The 19,818-nt window shown below is 48.3% G+C and overlaps 1 protein-coding gene across 7 annotated transcripts in view; it reads left to right on the top strand.

The window, feature by feature from the left end:
- pbx3b (pre-B-cell leukemia homeobox 3b) overlaps nucleotides 1–19,818 on the top strand; it is a 358,481-nt gene that overhangs the window by 306,449 nt on the left and 32,214 nt on the right. The window lies entirely within an intron of this gene.

The following is a 19,818-nucleotide window of genomic DNA, read 5'->3' on the forward strand; positions in this document are numbered from 1 at the left end:
TAAATGATTTGGAGGAAAATGTAACTGGTCTGATTAGTAAGTTTGCAGACGACACAAAGGTTAGTGGAATTGCGGATAGCGATGAGGACTGTCAGAGGATACAGCAGGATTCAGATTGTTTGGAGACTTGAGCTGAGAGATGGCAGATGGAGTTTAATCCGGACAAATGTGAGGTAATGCATTTTGGAAGGTCTAATGCAGGTAGGGAATATGCAGTGAATGGTAGAACCCTCAAGAGTATTGAAAGTCAGAGAGATCTAGGTGTACAGGTCCACAGGTCACTGAAAGGGGCAACACAGGTGGAGAAGGTAGTCAAGAAGGCATATGGCATGCTTACCTTCATTGGCCGGGGCATTGTGTATAAGAATTGGCAAGTCATGTTGCAGCTGTATAGAACCTTAGTTAGGCCACACTTGGAGTATAGTGTTCAATTCTGGTCGCCACACTACCAGAAGGATGTGGAGGCTTTAGAGAGGGTGCAGAAGAGATTTACCAGAATGTTGCCTGGTATGGAGGGCATTAGCTATGAGGAGCGGTTGAATAAACTCGGTTTGTTCTCACTGGAACGACGGAGGTTGAGGGGCGACCTGATCGAGGTCTACAAAATTATGAGGGGCATAGACAGAGTGGATAGTCAAGAGGCTTTTCCCCAGGGTAGAGGGGTCAATTACTAGGGGGCATAGGTTTAAGGTGAGAAGGGCAAGGTTTAGAGTAGATGTACGAGGCACGTTTCTTTACACAGAGGGTAGTGGGTGCCTGGAACTCGCTACCGGAGGAGATGGTGGAAGCAGGGACGATAGTGACATTTAAGGGGCATCTTGACAAATACATGAATAGGATGGGAATAGAGGGATACGGACCCAGGGAGTGTAGAAGATTGTAGTTTAGTCGGGCAGTATGGACGGCACGGGCTTGGAGGGCCGAAGGGCCTGTTCCTGTGCTGTTCATTTCTTTGTTCTTTTGTTCTTTGTCTGTTACCCATTCATGGTACCAAGTACATGAACAGACAAAGCTAAGGATTCTTCTTTGGATGGGCATTTCTCAGCCCTATCAAACAAGGAATGCTACTGTAATGGGGCAACAGTCAGACAAGGAACTTTCACGAAGTGCGACAGGAGGAAAGATGGCGAGAGCATGTGGCGTTGTCCGCTCAGTGGTCCAGGGAACAGTTGGTGGAGCTTTTGACGGCCCAGTTCTGGCAGCAAAGGCAGGAGGCCTCAGAGTATCTGGCTAATTTGGGCACCCATATTTGGGAAGCCAGCGAGAGAGTGGAGCAGAGGTTGGATGCACATAGTGCGTTCCCCAAAAAGTGGAACGGTCGGTGGCGGATCACCGGCTGGCCTCATTGGAGGCAGAGATTACACTGGTGGTGGAGGCCCAAGGAAAGCTGAGGGAGAAAGTGGACGATTTGGAGAATCAGTCGAGGAGGCAGAATCTCCGATTGTGGAGCTGGCCAAAGCCATTGAGGGAACACAGGCCACAAATATGTACAGTACGAAGTCTTACAACACCAGGTTAAAGTCCAACAGGTTTGTTTCGATGTCACTAGCTTTCGGAGCGCAGCTCCTTCCTCAGGTGAATGAAGAGGTATGTTCCAGAAACACATATATAGACAAATTCAAAGATGCCAAACAATGCTTGGAATGCGACCATTAGCAGGTGATTAAATCTTTACAGATCCAGAGATGGGGTAACCGCAGGTTAAAGAGGTGTGAATTACATCAAGCCAGGACAGTTGGTAGGATTTCGCAGGCCAGATGGTGGGGGTTGAATGTAATGTGACATGAATCCCAGGTCCCGGTTGAGGCCGCACTCATGTGTGCGGAACTTGGCTATAAGTTTCTGCTCGCCGATTCTGCGTTGTCGCGCGTCCTGAAGGCCGCCTTGGAGAACGCTTACCCGGAGATCAGAGGCTGAATGCCCTTGACTGCTGAAGTGTTCTCCGACTGGAAGGGAACATTCCTGCCTGGTGATTGTTGCGCGATGTCCATTCATTCGTTGTCGCAGCGTCTGCATGGTCTCGCCAATGTACCACGCTTCGGGACATCCTTTCCTGCAGCATATGAGGTAGACAACGTTGGCCGAGTCGCACGAGTACGCACCGCGTACCTGGTGGGTGGTGTTCTCACGTGTAATAGTGGTATCCATGTCAATGATCGGGCACGTCTTGCAGAGATTGCCATGGCAGGGTTGTGTGGTGTTGTGGTAACTGTTCTGAAGACTGGGTAGTTTGCTGCAAACAATGGTTCGTTTGAGGTTGCGCGGTTGTTTGAAGGCAAGTAGTGGGGGTGTGGGGATGAACTTGGCAAGATGTTCATCGTCATCAATGACGTGTTGAAGGCTGTGAAGAAGATGACGTAGTTCCTCCGCTCCGGGGAAGTACTGGACGGCGAAGGGTATTCTGTCGGTTGTGTCCCATGTTTGTCTTCTGAGGAGGTCGGTTATTTACACGTGAGAACACCACCCACCAGGTACGCGGTGCGTACTCGTGGGACTCGGCCAACGTTGTCTACCTCATACGCTGCAGGAAAGGATGTCCCGAAGCGTGGTACATTGGCGAGACCATGCAGACGCTGCGACAACGAATGAATGGACATCGCGCAACAATCACCAGGCAGGAATGTTCCCTTCCAGTCGGAGAACACTTCAGCAGTCAAGGGCATTCAGCCTCTGATCTCCGGGTAAGCGTTCTCCAAGGCGGCCTTCAGGACGCGCGACAACGCAGAATCGGCGAGCAGAAACTTATAGCCAAGTTCCGCACACATGAGTGCGGCCTCAACCGAGACCTGGGATTCATGTCACATTACATTCATCCCCCACCATCTGGCCTGCGAAATCCTACCAACTGTCCTGGCTTGATGTAATTCGCACCTCTTTAACCTGCGGTTACCCCATCTCTGGATCTGTAAAGATTTAATCACCTGCTAATGGTCGCATTCCAAGCATTGTTTGGCATCTTTGAATTTGTCTATATATGTGTTTCTGGAACATACCTCTTCATTCACCTGAGGAAGGAGCTGCGCTCCGAAAGCTAGTGACATCGAAACAAACCTGTTGGACTTTAACCTGGTGTTGTAAGACTTCGTACTGTGCTCACCCCAGTCCAACGCCGGCATCTCCACACAAATATGTAGCGAGCATGCTTGGGAAGCTGGTGGGGGAGGGGTTTTTCGACTGACCCCCTCATCCAGGTCGATCGAGGGCACAGGTCGCTGAGGAGGAGGCTAATGGCGGAGGAGGAGCTGAGGCCGATAGTGGTAAGATTGCACAGATATCTGGACAAGGAGAAGATTCTGCAGTGGGCAAAGGAGATGAGGAAGTGCACATGGGAAGACAATGTGATTCGGGTCTACCAGGATCTGGGTGCGGGGCTGCTGGGCTGGGTTGAACAGGCTCAAAGTGATCCTGTTCAAGGAAAGAGTGAAGTTTGGGGTGCTGTACCCAGCCCGTTTGTGGGTCACACCACAGCTAGGTGTTCTACATGGACACGCCAGAGGAAGCAATTAGGATTTTGCGAGACCATGGACTTGGGGACGTGTAAAAACTTTGGGCTATGAAGATACCAACGTGGGGAGTGCTGGCGCTTTTCGGCCGGGTTGAATGTTGTACCATGCTTTGTATCATGTGGATTATTTGGGTTGTGGGTATAAGTGAGAATGTGGATACGAGAGATTAGGGGGGATTTGAAGGAAGTCCGTTGTCTCAAGTGGTGGCCACCATGCTATCGCATAGGCTAGTTAATGGGAGTGAAGTGGGGGATAGATCTGTTCTGGAGAGGGTGATGGTTCTCTTTTTCCTTGTTAGGCATGGTGGGGACTGGGGGGTTGCTGATGTGGATGGAGTTGGTGTGACGCAGTTGCTTAAGGGGTGATGACGACAGGCACCTTGGGGAGGCCCTAGAGGGCATGGATCTGGGGAGCTGGTCAGAGTGGCAATATGGTTGACTGGAACGGAGGGGGTGTGGGACCCCCTTGAGCTGCTGGATTTCATAGAATGTTCAGGGATTGAATAGGCCAGTTAAGAGGTTGTGCATGTTCGCGCATTTGAGAATTTTGAAGGCGGACGTTCGTGTTTTTGCAAGAGAGTCATTTGAAGGTGGAGGATCAGATGAGGCTGAGGAAGGGATGGGTGGGGCAGGTGTTTCATTCAGGGCTGGATATGAAGACGAGGCGGTGACAGTACTGGTTAATAAGAGGGTGCCCTTTGCGGTGTGGAGCATAGTGGTGCACCCTGGGGTAGATTTGTGATTGTGAGTGGGAGGTAGAGTGAGGCTCTGCGGAGGATAATCACATCCTCGTCGTGTGCAAGACTGAGTCTCATACAGTTTAAGGTGGTGCATAGGGCTCACATGACGAGGTCTAGGAGGTGCCATTTTTTTACAGAGGTGGAAGATAGGTGTGAGCGGTGCCCGGGGGACCGACGAACCATGTCCATATGTTTTGGGCATGTCCGAGGTTGAAGGAGTTCTGGAAAGAGTTTGGCAACGTTATGTTGAAGAGTCGAGGTGGCGCCGAGCTGTGAGTGATGTTATGTTGGGTTCGGAGAATCCGGGAGTGCAGGTGGGGAGAGAGACTGACGTGATGGTCTCTGCCTCCCTGATAGCCCGGTGATGGATCTTGCTGTGCTGACGGGACTCGGAGCTGCCGAAGTGGGGTATGTGTGTGTGACTGGCCAGATTTCCTCCATCTAGAAAAAAATTGTTCGCCATAAGAGGGGTGGAGCAGGGGCTCTCCACGAGGTGGAATCTGTTCATTAACTTCTTTAAGGAGTGCTAACATGTTAGCAGGGGAGGTGGGTTGGTTCTTTGTATTTTGTTTTGGTATGGGGAGGGGCTGGGTGTTAAAAAGGGGGTGGCGGGGGTGGTAAGGGGTGCTGGTTCATTGTGTATGGTTGTTGGTTGCCCGTTTCTTTTCTGTGTATATTTGAAAATATCTCCAATAAAATATATATTTTTTTAATTACCCCATTTAGGCCTATATTTTCTCATTATTTTCTCATTAATGCTGAACTTACATCATGCTCATTAAAATGGATGTCTGCTATTAAAATTTGATTAAAAGAGCTGAGCAGTTATGAAAGAATTCAAAATAATATTTATTTTTCAGTTGATTTTAATTTTTTTTCCTTTTTCACGAAACTTCTGATCACCCATGTTAGCTGATATTGTAAATGAATGAATGAAAATCGCTTATTGTCACAATTGGCCCTCTCGCTGCAGATGTTGTGCGATTCTCCTTTAAATCTGCCATCATCATCCCTCTCCTCAAAAAATCAACCCTTGCCCTCACCATCCTTGCAAACTATAGTCCCATCTCCAACTCCCTTTCCTCTCCAAAGTCATTGAATCTGTTGTCCCCTCCCAAATCTGTTTCCATCTTTCCCAGAACTTCATGGTTGCATCCCCCCTAATCAGCATTCTGCTCTGCCACTGTACCGAAACAGCTCTCTTCAAAGTCACAAATTATATCCAATGTGATTGTGACAAAGATAAACTTTCCCTCCTTGTCGTTCTCGGCCTGTTTGCAGCCTTTGAAATGGTTAACCACAGCATGCTCCTCCAACACTGCTCCACTGTTGTCTAGCTAAGTGGACTGCTTTCATCTGGTCCTCTACTTTTCTATTTAGTTGTAGCCAGAGAATCACTTGCAATGTGTTCTCTCTCTGCTCCTGATTACATCTGGTGTTCTACAAGGATCTATCCATGGCCCCTTGTATTCTTCGATATGTTCTGTCACTCAACAGCATAATGTGAAAGCACAGTGTTAGCTCTCAGATTTATTTTGATGGCTTCCAGCTCTACCCCACCACTGCCACTCTTGGTTACTCCACTGTTATTAAATGATCACACTGCTTATTCAGCACCTAGTACTGATGAGCAGAAATTTCCTCCAATTAAATATTGGGAAGACTGAAGCCACTGTTCCTCAGAAACTGACTCTATCCCTCTCACAGGCAACAGTTTGAGATTAAGCCATTCTGTTGACAACCTTGGTGTCACTTTTGATCCCAATATGAGCTTCCAACTAATTTTGGTGCCTTCACTAGGATTCCCTACTTCAATCTTCATAACTTCACCCCTGCCTCTGCTGATCTGCTGCTGAAATCCCTATTCATGCCTTTGTTACCTCTGGACTCAACTATTCCAACACATTCTGGGTTGGTCTTCCATATTTTACCCTCGGTAAATTTGAAACCATCTAAAACTCTACTGCCTGTATCTTGACTCACAGCAAGTCCCATCCCCCTATCCGTCTCCCTATCAACCCCTATCAGTGGTTGCTGACTTAAATTGGCTCTTGGTCAAGTAACATCTTTATTTTAAAATTCTCATTCTTATTTTCAAAGCTCTCCATGGCCCTATCTCTGTGATTTTCTCCAGCTCCCAATTCCCTGAGATATTTGTGAACTTCTAGTTCTCTGCTTTGGTGCTCCTCAATTTTAATTGTTTCATAGATTTCATAGAATTTACAGTGCAGAAGGAGGCCATTCGGCCCATCGAGTCTGCACCGGCTCTTTGAAAGAACACCCTACCCAAGCCCACACCTCCACCATAACCCAGTAACCCCACCCAACACTAAGGGGAATTTTGGACACTAAGGGCAATTTAGCATGGCCAATCCACCTAACCTGCACATCTTTGGACTGTGGGAGGAAACCGGAGCACCCGGAGGAAACCCAAGCACACACGGGGAGAAGGTGCAGACTCCGCACAGTGACCCAAGCCGGGAATCGAACCTGGGACCCTGGAGCTGTGAAGCAATTGTGCTAACCACCATGCTACCGTGCTGCCCTACGTTCTACGTTCTAGTAATTGTTCCACTATTGGTGACCGTGCCTTCAGTCACTTAGGCACCAAGCTCTGGAATTTCCTCCCTATACTTTTCCACCCCTCTACCTCCCTTCATCAATTAATACATCCCTTAACATCTATTTCTTTGGTCATCCAATTTTGTATCTCTTTATGTGACTCGGTATCATATTTTGCTTTATATTGCTCCTGTGGAGCATATCAAACGTTTCATTAGTTAAAGGTGCTATATTAGTATATTTTGTTGTTATTTTTCCACACCTTTTGCATGTAGGGTTCCCACTTTTCCTTCCTCCATTTCTAACAAAATGCCTGAGTTAGTTTTCAGTGGAAATATCACTGTTTATTAATTTCTGAGAGAATAAGAGGAAACAAGGGCAAAATACAAAGTTGGGCAGGCAGCATAGTAGCTGCTTTGTATTCATGGATCATGGATCTTCTGATTGGCACAACCTTATCAAACAGCTTGTCAAATTTGTCAAAAACCATCCCTGTATGTCTAAACTAGTGCAACCATAATTTTATGAAAACTCATACTTTGTGTGTGATGCATTTTCACTGTCCAAATAACCCCTTGAAGCTAAATTGATGCTCTTTCTATGTGTTAGCTGAGCAGCAGAAATGTGTAGGATTGCTGGCTGATACATTAGGAATGTCTTGAGACAAAGGTGGTCTTGCATCATGGTGTTTAAAGCCTTTGGTGAAAAATTACTAGGCCTCATCTCATGTTCTGCTGCAAGGGCATTCCTTTCAGTTATGTTTTTTAAATTCATTTAAGAGATGTGGGCTTTGCTGGCTAGGCCAGATTTTATTGCCCATCCCTAGTTGCCCTTGAGGAGGCATTGGTGAACTGCCTTCTTGAACAGCTACTGTCCATGTGGTGTAGGTACACCCACAGTGCTGTTAGGGAAGGAATTCCAGGATTTTCAACCAGCGACAGTGAAGGAACGGCAATATATTTCCAAATCAGGGTGGTAAATATCTTGGAGAGGAACTTCCAGATGGTGGAGTTCCCATGTCTCTGTGGCCTTTGTTCCTCTAGGTAGTGGTCATGAGTTTGCAAGGAGCCTCAGTGAGTTCCGCAGAGCATCTTGAAGATGGCACACAATGCTGCCACTGTATCAGTGGTGGAGGGAGTGAATGTTTATGGATAGGGTACTAATCAAATGGGCTGCTTTGTCCTGGATGGTATCAAGCTTCTTTGAATGTTGTTGGCACTTCACTCATCAAGGCCAGTGGCGTGTATTCGATCACATTCCTGACTTGTGCCTTGTAGATGGTGGCAGGTTTTGGGGAGTCAAGAGGTGAGTTACTTGCTAAAGGTTTTCCAGCCTCTGAACTGCTCTTGGAGCTACGGTATTTATATGGCTAGTCCAGTTAATTTTCTGGTCAATGGTAAATCCCAGGATGTTGATATTGGGGAATTCAGCAATGGTATTGTTATTGAATGTCAAGGGGCGATGGTTAAATTCGCTCTTGTTAGAGATGGTCATTGCCTGGCTCTTGTGTGGCCTGAATGTTACTTGCCACTTGTCAACTTAAGTCTGAATATTGCCCAGGTCTTGCTGCATTTGGACATCGACTTGTATGCTGCAAATTATGGGTTCATTTCTGTCATGCCACTTGTACCAGTCACTATTTAAAGGATAATTTACCTACACTGAGATAATGGTAAAGCAGTGAGAAATTATTATGGATAATTGCTCACCAATATTGGGAAAACGAAGGGAGTCACTTACCCACATGAGTACTCAAATCTCTTTCGCAACAGCCTGATCGTTCATGTCAGAAGCTAAGACAGTCCTTACAGCTTCTAAGATAGGATCCCCACTATATATTGGCCTAGTTCTGCAAAGGCATCCACTATGGTGTTGCAGATGTCGGTATGGGACTCCTCCAACTGAACTTGCTGGATGTTAGAGACCATTTCAAGTGTCTGTCTCACTAGGTTTTATGCCCTAATAAAAGTCACAAGTGACATCCTCAGTGACTATGGTGACTCACTCCCTGCTCCTTCAAGATCTGTCTACTGCCGTTGACAGCAGTAATCACATCATTTTACTCCCATGTTGTTCAGCACTCGCCGACTTCCAATCTTATCTTTCCAATCTTAGTCAGAGAATCTTGCAGTGGTTTCTCTTGTCCCCTTACCATCATCTTTGCTTGGCTTCCATTTATTTCTCATCTACATGCTTCCCGTTGGCCACGTTATCTGGAGACATGGGGTGAAATTCTCCCCAAACGGCGCGATGTCCGCCGACTGGCGCCCAAAACGGCGCCAATCAGACGGGCATTGCGCCGCCCCAAAGGTGCAGAATGCTCCGCATCTTTGGGGGCCGAGCCCCAACATTGAGGGGCTAGGCCGACGCCGGAGGGATTTCCGCCCTGCCAGCTGGCGGAAACGGCCTTTGTTGCCCCGCCAGCTGGCGCGGAAATGACATCTCGGGGCGGCGCATGCGCGGGAGCGTCAGCGGTCGCTGACAGTTTCCCGCGCATGCGCAGTGGAGGGAGTCTCTTCCGCATCCGCCATGGTGGAGACTGTGGCGGAGGCGGAAGGGAAAGAGTGCCCCCACGGCACAGGCCCACCCGCGGATCGGTGGGCCCCGATCGCGGGCCAGGCCACCGTGGGGGCACCCCCCCGGGGCCAGATCACCCCGCGTCCCCCCCAGGACCCCGGAACCCGCCCACGCCGCCTTGTCCCGCCGTTCAAAAGGTGGTTTAATCCACGCCGGCGGGACAGGCAGTTTATCGGCGGGACTTCGGCCCACCCGGGCCGGAGAATCCAGCGGGGGGGCCCGCCAACCGGCGCGGCCCGATTCCCGCCCCCGCCGAATATCTGGTACCGGAGACTTCGGCAACCGGCGGGGGCGGGATCCACGGCAGCCCCCGCCGATTCTCCAACCCGGCGGGGGGTCGGAGAATGACGCCCATGGAGTGTGATTTAACAGGAAAAAATAGTCCCATTTTATGAGTGAATGGCAGAGTGTTTCTCAGCGCCTGCAGTGCTGAAACCGATCCTGCTATAAAACGAGACTTTGTTTTTTTGGGGGCCTCAGCAAGGAATGCCCGCTCATCAGAGAAGAAAGAAATCGGAGTGCCATTTTTAAATGGCACCCCAATCCCTTGAAACCCTCAGCCACCCACCGCAGCCTCTGGGCCCCCAAAACTTACCTCTTCGGGGGTCCTCAATCCCACCTTAAGGGCAGAGAATCCCCGGTCTCGATCCCTGGCATGGGAAACCTGCCACCTTGGCACTGCCAGCCTGTCACCCTGGCAGTGCCACCCTGTCAGGGCACCTGTGTTGCTCTGCCAATGTGCCAGGCTGGCAATGACCAGGTGCCTGGATAGCAGGGGGAGTGCCTGGGTACTTCCTTGCCTGGAGCCTGACCACCCAAAGGCCTCCGTTAGCCTGGGAGATGACCTCTGGTACTGGTATTATTACGCCTGATCCACGGTTGTATGGACCAGTGCTAAATGGTGCCATGACAAAGTCCCAGGCGCGGGCATTCGTTCGTGGACTTCGGGATAATAGGGTGCAGACATATTTAAATGAGTCTAATGGCACATTTAAGTGGGCGAGATCCAGATTGCGACGTCTCGCGAGCTCCCATTAGATCTCGCGAGGCATTTCGAGTGTTGTGACGCTCCTGCGAGATTTAACGGCCTAGTTGTGTCACTGAATTGGACGTGACAAAGCTGTTCAATCGCGGCCATGATGTCAAGTTCTACGTGTACATTGGAGACACTCAGTTCGATATCACCACCTGTTTTCTCCCCTCCACTGCCCCTATGTTGTAAGACTGCTTGTTTGATTTACAGTCTTGGATAAGCTGCAGTTTCCTCCAAGCTGCTGAAATTGCATGCCTGCAACCTTGGCACTCTTGCAGTGTGCTGTTCAATTTCCGGCGAGGCTGGAACCGCATTTATTGGTCCTATTGTTTCTGGAGCAACATGTTTTTCCAAAAGTAACTTAAAAATGCCCTATTATAACGTCATTAAACTTGGTATTCAATTTTCTGTTCCTAGTTCCTTCTGAAAAATGCAGCTGGAAATGGAAGATAAGCCAGTGTGTTTAAAAAGTGAGGGATGTTGTTGACAAGTTAAGAGAGGAATATTCTTAGAAAACACTCCTGATATACCGATTTTCAATACTTTCTTCTTTTTGTATTAGTTTTTGTATTACTGGAGCAAAGTAAATAGCTGTGGAAATTGTGCAGTGACTTAAAATGTTAATCTGTGAAGAAGACGTTTCATTGCAGTTTGTTCTTTTAAGCTTTGCAGATCTTGGTAAATAATAACAATTTGGATGCTGAACATTTTAAAATTCAGCTTTATTACTTCACAAATATGTGAGAAAGAAGTTAGTAATTGTCACATTGATGAGCCAAATTTGTGGCAACAGAAATAGTGAAATTTCAGGCATCAGTTAGCCAGGTGGCATGATTACACAAAGGTTGACAGCAATCTAAACAATTCACAAACTAATTTTAAGTTTACATTTCTTAAGTGTACTTTTATGGCTTTTTTAAAGATTGTTTATACAATTGAGATGAATTCTTATGTTTATACTACTTCTGCGGTGAACTTGATTTCAGGTCGATATTTTGGGGTGCATGCCTTGAAATTCCAGTATAGTGCCAGAGTAGGTTTGAAAAGTCCCCTGGGGAGTTCTTGGATCTCTGGGGCACTTCATAAACCGATCTGGAGTTAATTTAAATGTTCACAAGAGTGCAGACACTTGCATCTGCACTCTCTAACATTTAAATTTTAACTCCTTGGAGAGGAGCTTGGTGCAGACGTGTAACCAAGCATGGACTGAGTTCTCTCCTGGGCAGGAGAATTGGAGTTCCAGCCAGGCAGTGTAAATAGGAACTGATATTAAAGCCAATAGTCTGAAACCAGGAGTTACAGCATAAGTAAAGCATTAAACACTAAAATTGCAATTTCTAAATTAGGCTAGCTTTGCACAATGCATCATGGCTGTGTTTCAAAGCAAAACACAGCACTATTACAACTTTTCAGACTAAATCATTACGGAATCTAAACACTAGAATGTGTTTATTAGGAATATGTTACCTCCTAAATATTTCTTGTATTTTTATACCTGAGCACTTATGTTCTGTTTAAATGGTTTTTCAGGAAATTATTTCCTGTGTGCAAGAACTTTGGGGCATTTTTTGGAAAACATGCAGCAGTAGTGTTTACATTGTTTATTTTAAAATAATATATTAAAATAATTTTCTTTGAATAAAGGAGGGAAAGAAGAAATGAAAACCCACCCGCCCATTGCCATAAAATCTCAAAAATAGCAAAGGCCATATAGAGAAGTGGCAAGTGTCTTAGTTGATCAGAAAAAGGGATTTTCTACTTGAGGGTATATATTTCAGTTCAGAAGTGGCCAAAGATAGAATCATAAAAAAAAAATTAGTTACTGTCAAAAAGACAGTTTTAAATATTACCGGGAGTCCAAAAATCGGATTCACATCGATGGAAATGTCCCGTGGGTGATATGCCATCAATGAACATATGAGTGGTGAACTTAACTGAGGCTTTAATACACTAAACAGAAAGCCTCCTGGCCTCTGATCCCGAACTGGATCAGAGGCGGAGACCAGCCACCTTTATACATGAGCCCGAGGGGAGGAGCCACAGGCGGAGCCAGCAGGGACAAGCCCAGGCATGTAACAATACAATACAATACAGCAGTTTACCACATTCACCCCCTGTTAAAAAAAATCCAGCGGGGGTGAAGTGGGTTTACAGATCAAGTCTGTTGGGGTCCTTGAGCTTCCGCCGTGATCGCCTCAGTCCCGGCTGTGGTGTGGGCATCGATATCGAGACCTACGCATCTGGGAGTGTGTTGTCCTCTTCTTCACCCAGTTGTTGAATCGGTGGAGGGGGGGGCGGTGTATGGGCGGGGGCGGTGGTGATGGTCGCCGGTGGGCCTGCGGGTGAAAGTTCTTGAGGTAGGTGGGTAGAGGTGGGGGAAGACAGTGTAGGGTCGGGGGTGGTTGTGATGGTCGCTGGGGAACCTGCAGGTGCCAAATCCCGAAGGGAGACTGTGTCCTGTCGCCCGTCCTCATGTGCCACGTAGGCATATTGAGGATTGGCATGGAGAAGCATGACCTTCTCGACGAGGGGATCTGACTTATGGCTCCTCGCATGCTTCCGGAGGAGGACGGGCCCTGGGACTGTCAGCCAGGACGGGATCGAGACCCTGGAGGTGGACTTCCTGGGGAAGGCAAACATACGCTCGTGGGGAGTCTCGTTGATGGCAGTACGCTCCCGGAGCAACCGGATGGAGTGGGGCGCATCGGAGAGGACCTCCTGCCAGCGGGAGACTGGGAGACTTCTAGACCGTAGGGCCAGGAGGACGGCCTTCCAGACCGTCGCGTTCTCCCTCTCCACCTGTCCGTTTCCCCAGGGGTTGTAGCTGGTCGTCCTGCTGGAGGCGATGCCCTTGCTGAGCAAGAACTGACGCAACCCGTTGCTCATGAAGGAGGACCCCCGATCGCGATGGGTGTAGGTGGGGAACCCGAACAAGGTGAAAAGACTGTGCAGGGCCTTGATGACGGTGGCAGACGTCATGTCAGGGCATGGGATGGCAAAGGGGAATCTTGAGTACTCGTCAACAATGTTGAGGAAGTACACGTTACGATCAGTGGAGGGGAGGGGCCCTTTGAAATCGACGCTGAGGCGCTCAAAGGGGCGAGAGGCCTTTACCAGGTGCGCTCTGTCTGGCCGATAGAAGTGCGGTTTGCACTCCGCGCAGACCTGGCAGTCCCTGGTCACGGTCCTGACCTCCTCGATGGAGTATGGCAGATTGCGAGCCTTGATAAAGTGAAAAAAACGGGTGACCCCCGGGTGACAGAGGTCATTGTGGAGGGCCCGGAGTCGGTCAACTTGTGCGCTGGCACATGTACCGCGGGATAGGGCATCTGGGGGCTCATTGAGCTTCCCAGGTCGATACGAGATATCGTAGTTGTAGGTGGAGAGCTCGATCCTCCACCTCAGAATCTTGTCATTCTTGATCTTGCCCCGCTGTGTGCTATTGAACATGAAGGCAACCGACCATTGGTCAGTGAGGAGAGCGAATCGCCTGCCGGCCAGGTAATGCCTCCAATGTCGCACAGCTTCTACAATGGCTTGGGCTTCCTTTTCGACGGAGGAGTGCCGAATTTCGGAGGCATGGAGGGTACGGGAGAAGAAAGCCACGGGCTTGCCCGCCTGGTTGAGGGTAGTGGCCAGCCCAAAGCCCGACGCATCGTTCTCCACCTGGAACGGAATGGACTCGTCCACAGCGTGCATCGCGGCTTTGGGCAATATCTGCCTTGATGCGGTTGAACGCCAGGCAGGCCTCAGCTGTCAGAGGAAAAACGGTGGATTTAATAAGCGGACGGGCCTTGTCCGCATAATTGGGGACCCACTGGGCATAGTAGGAGAAGAACCCCAGGCATCTCTTCAGGGCCTTGGGGCAGTGGGGGAGGGGGAGTTCCAGGAGGGGGCGCATGCGGTCGGGGTCGGGCCCTCGGACTCCGTTTTCCACAACGTTGCCAAGGATGGATAGGCGGGTTGTGCAGAAAACGCATTTTCGCTTATTGTAAGTGAGGTACAGGAGTTTGGTGGTGTGGAGGAAGTGCCGGAGGTTTGCGTCATGGTCCTGCTGGTCATGGCCGGAGATGGTGTCATTATCTAAGTACGGGAACGTGGCCCGCAGCTTGTATTGGTCAACCATTCGGTCCATTTCCCGTTGGAAGAGCGAGACCTCATTGGTGTCACCGAATGGAACCCTGAGGAAGTGGTTGAGGTGGCCATCTGCCTCGAAGGCAGTGTATTGACGGTCCGCCGGGCGGATAGGGAGCTGGTGGTACGCGAACATCAAGTCAACTGTGGAGAAGACTCGATACTGCGCAATCTGATTGACCATGTCAGATATGCCGGGGAGGGGGTACGCATCAAGCTGCGTGTACCGGTTGATGGTCTGACTGTAGTCAATAACCATCCGGTGCTTCTCCCCAGTCTTGACGACCACCACTTGGGCTCTCCGGGGGCTGTTACTAGCCTGAATGATCCCCTCTCGTAGGAGTCGCTGGACCTCCGACCTGATAAAGGTCCTATCCCGGGCACTGTATCGCTTGCACCTAGTAGCGACGGGCTTACAGTCCGGGGTGAGGTTCGCGAAGAGCGAGGGTGGGGTGACCTTAAGGGTGCGAGTTACAGATAGTGAGGGAGGGCAGGGGTCCGCCGAATTTTGAAGTAAGGCTTTGGAGGTGGCACTGGAAGTGGAGCCCCATCGCAGCGCAGAGATGGGGTAGGACGTAGAGTTTGAGGTTCGTGTACTCTACACCTTGTACGGTAAGGGTCGCGACACAGTATCCCCGGATTTCTACTGCATGTGATCCGGAAGCCAGGGAGATTTCCTGTATGAAGTTGTCTATGCTCCCGGAGACGAAAAGGCAAGCCGTCTCGTGCCCCTTGATCCGGACAGTCATCGTTGATTTTGTGAGGTGGTGAGGCCGGGACTGGTCGAGCGTGATGGAAGCGAGCTTCGGAAGGTGATGGGTAGGCCGGTCGGCGGTAGCGGCGGCCAGCGTATGATCAGGTGAGCAGGGCTCCCGGGAGGCTGCGGAGTGGTCCCAAGATGGCAGCCCCCGTGGGCCGCGCGTGGTGGATGAAGCACAAAATTTCATTAAAGATGGTGGCCACCATGGGTCGCACGTGGCAGCCAAAATCAAAGATGGCGGCGCCCACGGGTTGCACATGGCGGGTGGCGCGGCAGCTGGGGGCGGCCCCGACAGGCAGCAGGCAGCGCTGCAGGGCCGAGAAGCTTTAAGGAGAGATCGGGCCTGGCAGACTTTTGCAAAGTGGCCCTTCCTCCAACACCCGTTGCAAGTCGCGTTCCGTGCAGGGCAGCGTTGTCGAGGATGATTACCCTGGCTGCAAAAGTAGCACTTGGGCTTCCGGCATTGGCGGGCTGCTGCGCGGCACAGGCTTGTCCACGAGGGTGCCGCGCGGTCGGAGGTGTAGGCCTCCATGTTCTGGTAGGCCACCTCCAGCGAGTTTGAGAGCTGCACTGTCTCTGGGAGGCCGAGTGTACCCCCTTCTAGCAATCGCTGGCGGATGTAGCTCGATTTCATTCCCGCGATATAAGTGTCCCTGATCAACAGCTCCACTTGTTCGGTAGCTGATACCACCTGGCAGTCACAGCTGCGGTAGAGTACCCGCAAGGCACGCAGGAATTCTGCTAGTGACTCCCCAGGGCATTGTCGTCTCGTGGCAAGAAGGTGCCTAGCATTCACCTCGTTCACAGACTTAACAAGTGTCCCTTCAGCAGCATTATCGCCTCCGTTTACGAGGGGGCGTCCCTGATGAGAAGAAAGACTTGCGGGCTCACCCATGCGTGGAGGATCTGCTTCTTTTGGAGGTCGGTGAAGGATGCGAGGTACGCTTCGAAGCAGCTTAGCCAGTGCTCGAAAGTTGCAGTGGCGTCGGCTGCCTGTGGGTCCAGCTTCAGGCGATCAGGCTTGAGTGATGAATTCATATTAGATGTTTAGTGTATTAAATTGATATGCCATCAATGAACACACAAGTGGTGAACGTAACTGAGGCTTTAATACACTAAACAGAAAGCCTCCTGGCCTCTGATCCCAAACTGGATCAGAGGCGGAGACCAGCCACCTTTATACACGAGCCCGAGGGGAGGAGCAACAGGCGGAGCCAGCAGGGACAAGCCCAGGCATGTAACAATACAATACAATACAGTGGTTTACCACAGGGACCATCCGCTGGTGCCCACATTGGCGAATTGGATTAGAGTTAGGCCAGCATGAGACTGTTTTGAATCCTGTGAATGGGATACAGAATGAAGGTCCAATATTTTTGCTCCCACTCCCGTTTTTCCATGGCGCCAGCAGGAAAACATGCTGGTCCAGAACAACGAGGCATGCAGAAGTCGGGACTCACCTGAACAATGTCTGGAGATCGGATGGAGGCCGCCAGCATCCCTGGACCCCAGAACACCACAGCAGTGGACGAGAGGTGCATCTACAGGTGGATCCTCCAGATTCAATGTCATCGAGGAGCTCCATCTTCCAGCCTCAGAGTGTTCCTGAAGATCAGTCTTTTCCAGGAGGTCCATCTTTTTTCTTTGGGGTCTGTGATGTTGGGCGCCTTTTTATAATGGCATACAGATATGATGCCGGGACTCTCACTATCATGCCCACCCCACCACGGAGTATGGTGTTAAACCCCCGTGTCTATAATGAATGAGTTCCGAGGAGGCCGGAATATGTGGCATGGTCTCCCGCATGCCACGTTCTCACCCCCGTCACGGAACCTAGTCCCAGATGGGAGAATTCCGACTCGTCAAAGATTAAAACATGTACTCATATGGCACTTTTCATGCCATCAGGACATCCCAGAATTCTAAACACCCAATTAATTACTTTTGAAGTATAGCCCATGATTTTTTGTAGGTAAATGTGACAGCCATATTTTGCACAGTAAGGTCACATAAACATAAATGAGATGAATAACTAGCTAATACTTTGTGTTGTTATTGGTTGAGAGCCATTATCCAGGATAGCAGAACAACTCCCATGCACTTTGGAGAAACATTTGGTGAGAATATTTTATATTCACTTGAACAGGAAGATGGCATTATTTGACTTAGTACTGTCCCGAGTACCTGCCAAACTGATGTGCTGAAGTCCTGGAGTGGGAATTGACCCCACAATCTTCCAGCTCCATAGTGAGAGTACAACCAGTAAGCCAAGCTGATACTCAAAACAAACATGGACCTCTTTCTCTCTTGCGGCCCACAGTTCACATGTACTTCATCTAACAATGAAAGCACAGAAGAAGAGTAAGCAGTTATTTGCAGGAGAATGCAAATCGCTGAACCTGAATAACCCGCAAACTAGTTTCCTTCTCCAATTGATTAGGAATATCTAATCCGAATTTAGAACCTTCCTCATAATCGTCACTCAAATCAGTCCCCAAGCTGGCTTTCAGTACATAATTAAAATTGATGGCACTCAGCCAAGAATTGGATTTTAAGAAGCCCCCAACCTCTGCCAATGGGATAGTAGAATTACATACAGCTATGATTAATAAAATTATTCCAATAGAATATAAATATGACAGATTATAATATTTTGTACATCAGTATACAACCACAGAACAGAAGCATGTAGCTCATAAGGTGGCGGGCGCCCCTTGGTCCAACCTATTTTCTGTTTGTTGACCATATACTTTTCCCCTTAAATTTCACTCTTCCCATGTCTCGATCAGAAAAGCTTTTACAATTATGGGCCGTAGTTTAATTTTAACCTTGCTTGATGTCAATGAATAATTAGTTGAATATAATAGTAAAAAAGCTCATCTCTAATATTTCAACATTTTTCTTTTCATTCTCAATATATTTGGACTGAATTTCAGTGATGGCCTTGTTTGCAACATGAGAGAAAAGAGAGTAGTATTTTTATATATAAAATGGGCAAGAACAAAATCTGGTGCTTTTGTACTTGCTTCACTCAGTTTACAGTTTAATATATTGACTTTAAATGAATAGTCTTCTTCATCTGCTGTGTGTGCACATTAAATCAAATTTCAGACCTTGTGACATAACTCGCAGGGAGACAATTTTATTTGTTGTTACCACGTTTCCTATGAACTGAGGCTGCAGTGGTGAGTTTACAGGCCAGACTGTGTTGTTCTGTTCGAAGTCGATTGTACTGTAAACCAAACACAAATGTAATGTTATAGTCACCATTACAAACACCTGCATTTGCCACACAGCAGATCAAGATCTCTGCTGGGTTTTTATGCGTACAGATTACCTTAATGTAGCACACCTTGCACCTGTAGACTGTTAAAGGCTGAAACAAACTGAAGTTCACTGGCAGCCAGGTCATCAGCAGGTGTGGTAAATTATTATAATTAAAAACAGTTAGAAGAGGTCTTTAGAGAATTTGCATAACTTTATACAAGTTAAATTGAGCAGATGTGCAGTTTTAAAATGATTTATTCAAAGGGGAGAGAGCATAAACAAGGCAATAAGAGTGGTCGCCCAATAGAGAGATGAATGTTACCCCAGGGAGGTTCTATGTGCTGTGCTGGAATGAGAATTCATTGTAACATAGCAGAGAAACCAAAGGGGCAGTGCACTGCGGGAATGATGCAGTTTTCTATATTGTTGCACAAAGCACAGGCACCCTCCATCCATTCTCTCCTGAGGCATAGAAAAAAGCAATTCTGAAGGGCACAAGAGCAAGTGTATCCACCGGCACATTGCCTCTTGGGTCACAGTCAAGTCAAGAGGCCCACAGAAAAGCTGTTGATATGGGTATATTTTTAGCATGATGCAAGTCCTAGACTGAAAGCCTCTGCTTGCACTTTGCAAAGGTATGCAGCTTGCAGAATTTAAAGAAGTGTCAATTATATGGTTGTCTTTGAGTATCTAATGATGGGTGGGTTTAGCAGGCCCGTTCGCCTCGGTTGGGGGGGTTTGTGGAAACTCATTTTAAACGCGGATCGGGGTGCCCTTTAAAGATGGCGCTTCGATCAGGCCCCACCCCACTAGAGTGACGGTGAAAACCATGCCCCCAGATTTTTAGTGCACTGAGGAAAATCTGGTCTGAAAACTTGGCTGTAGTTCTGAAGAGAAACAGCAGTTTTCAGCAGAACCTAACACATTGCCATTTTTGGGAAAATTCTGCCAGATTGTTTTTAGTTACTTTCCGACACATGCCTACATGCAGTTTAATGGTTCTATTCTGTGCCATTGTATTGGTCATTGATTGTCCACATACTAGTTGATTGGTGTTATTTTTACATCAGTGGACTTTCAGTTTTTTAGTTAAAAATGTAGGTTTAAAAATTGTTGGAAATAATTTCAAAATAACTGTTGAATCTGCGTATGTATGATATTAAAGCAGAAATGGGAATTTATTTTAAATTAAGTCATTAATTTTAATTTTTTGTATTTTTGAAAAAATGAATATGAAAAA

The sequence above is a fragment of the Scyliorhinus torazame genome, chromosome 22 (genome assembly GCF_047496885.1).
Source record: "Scyliorhinus torazame isolate Kashiwa2021f chromosome 22, sScyTor2.1, whole genome shotgun sequence".
Taxonomy (NCBI): Eukaryota; Metazoa; Chordata; class Chondrichthyes; order Carcharhiniformes; family Scyliorhinidae; genus Scyliorhinus; species Scyliorhinus torazame.